This window comes from Brassica oleracea, chromosome C5, assembly GCF_000695525.1.
Source record: "Brassica oleracea var. oleracea cultivar TO1000 chromosome C5, BOL, whole genome shotgun sequence".
Taxonomy (NCBI): domain Eukaryota; kingdom Viridiplantae; phylum Streptophyta; class Magnoliopsida; order Brassicales; family Brassicaceae; genus Brassica; species Brassica oleracea.
In genome coordinates, this window is record NC_027752.1 from 32,778,302 (window position 1) to 32,781,086 (window position 2,785).

A 2,785-nucleotide genomic window follows, 5' to 3' on the forward strand; every position below is an offset into this window, starting at 1 on the left:
TAGATTTTATTGCTGTTGAATTTTATGGAAAACCCCAAAAAATTATTGTGAATATTTGGCTCTACAGAGCACTTGAACAGATGTATGTTATTTCTAGAGGTGTGATTTTAAATTTTATATTAAAGTTTGATTGTTGTGAATTTAGCGCTGCAAAAATAAATGGGACTGTGGACAGCACCTATAGACACTACGTAGATTAAAACGATTAATAATGAGTGGAAAATCTATTCTTCCCTAGGCTTATCACTAAGTAATAGTTAGAAATAGTTACGACAGATAAATAAGAAAGAGTAAAACGTAGAGTTATTACTAGAAGTTGTAATCAATCTTTAGGTATACTATCAATATTTTGCCAGAATACAACTGAACGAACTAAGCAAAGGTAGAATATATAAGAATTTTTTTTTGCGGTATATACCAAAGATAGATCAATGTATAATATTTAGAATCCGATTTCTAAACTAAGCACATGGCTAGAATGAGTATTCTATGCTTAAGTAGGACATAAAAATATATGATTTCACTATTTTTAAACATAAAATTAAACATTTGGATAGTCATACTTATGTTTCTAATAATTTTCATATTTTTTCTTATTTTTAAAATTTAGTTTACTATATTCCCTATTACAAAAGGGTAAAACATGTCCAAAATGACCAAAAAATCAAAAGTCTTAAAGAGACAAACCAAAGTTCAAAGTGTCTCTTTTTTTTCTTCTAATTTTCCCAAATAATTTTTCATTAGCTTTAACCTACATTCACAGGACTGGTCAAAACAGTACAAGAAAACATCAAGGATTCTGAGGGAAAAAATCGTCGGAATATCGTTATTCCGACGCAATTCCGACGAAACACGTCGTCGGAAATAATTCCTCGGAATTTCTTTTTTCCTCTGAAATCCCTCGGAATTTTCAGACGGAATTCCGAGGAAATTCCGAGGATCCCTTGTTTGTCAGAAAAGTCCTCGGAATATACCGAGGTAGAACTTCGTCGGGATAATTCCTCGGAAGTTCATCGATCGATGCGTGTTTGGACATATATACATCGATCGATAGGAGTATACCGACGGACTTTTTCCTCGGTTTATTCCGAGGAACTGTTCCCTCGGTATATTCCGAGGGATCCGTTCCTCGGAATTTTCCGAGGGAGTTGTCCCTCGGAAAATTCCGAGGGAAATGTCCCTCGCTATATTTTTAAAAAAAAACGGATCGATCGATGCGTTTTTGTTCAAAAACGCATCGATCGATGTAGTGAAAAATATAATTAATTTCCTCGAAATGTAAAAAATATTAATTTTTTTGAAAAAATAAAATTTCTGAAATTTAAATTCGAAAATATGAAATTAAAAGTAAAATTGAAATCATACTAATTAATATTCAAAGTTTCACAAATAAAAATAAAACATTCCGAGATTGGAGAAAAAAAAAATTACGGGTCTGGCACGTCCGGGAACACCTCGTTCGGGTACATCCTCTGCATCATCTCCATCGTTTGCTGGTTCAGCCTCCTCTGTGCCTCATAGCCCGCCTGTTGAGCCGCCATCTGGGTCTCCAACAAAGATATTCGATCATCTTTGTCCTTCAACTGAGCCGTAAGTACTTCTGGATCAACAAAGGGCGGTGGTGCAGAAGAAGGAGGAACCGACCGGGTGCGACGACCCAAACCGAACAAACGTCCCTTCTTCTTTGGAACCGACTGAATAGAAAAAAGCCAAATTTAGAAATTTAAACCAAGAAATAAATGAATTGAACTTTAAAAAAAAAAAAACTTACGGATTCAACGATTTCGTTGATTCGAAACCGGGACAAGTTGGTCGAAGCCGTCGAAGCGTCATCCTCGGTTTGAAGCTGAGACACTTCGTCTACCACCTGAGTTTGGACCAGGTCGACCACGTCCCTCACAAGACCGTCATCAATCTGGCCGGTCTTCTTGTTGGTATACGCCCTCCTCATTAGGGCGAGATCATCGACCGGCTCGCCATCATTTTCTTCCGCCTTGAAAAAAAACATAAAATTAAAGAAACATTAGAAATTAGAAGAAATGCACAATAAATTTAAATTCTGAAACTCAAATAATTGAAGAAAAAACGGTTGAACTTACCATGCGATCTCCGAGAGTGGCAATAGATTGAGCACCCAAGTTATGCTTGTAGATGCCCTTCCCTTTACGGTCGCTCCTGCGGTTGGTGGAGTTGGTGGAAGAAGTTTCTTAAATCTCTTCCTTATCCCAATGCGCACACAACTCCTTCCAGACCGTGTCGTTCATCGACTTTGAGACCTTTTAATAAAAAAAAAAAGAAAAAGTTTAATAAATTAAAAAAAAGTTTAATAAATTAAAAAATAGTTTAATAAATTAAAAAATTGTTTAATAAATTAAATCGAACCTTATTGATTTCCCACTTCTTCTTCCACTCGTGGATCTGCTTCCCATAGTTGTCCATAACTTTATGGACGAAGTGGTGATAGATAAAGAGCGTCTCATCGGAATTCCAGTTGAACTCTTGCTGAAAAAAAAACACAATTAGTAGAAAATTTATATTAAAGATTAAAAATATAAGTAAAAAATTAGAATACTTACCGCAAACTGACGAAACCACAGAACCTGCTTGTCGGTTGGGAAGTGAGTGAAAGTCGGATGTCCACTGTCGAGGGCCGAGTACATCATACGGTTGATCCATGCGCTGATCCCGTTCCCGGATCGGTTGAACCTTAGTAAAAGAACAAACAGTTAATAATGAATTGTTTTTGGTCTGAACTTCTGCTGGAAAGTAGTACTCGGCAAAGTTT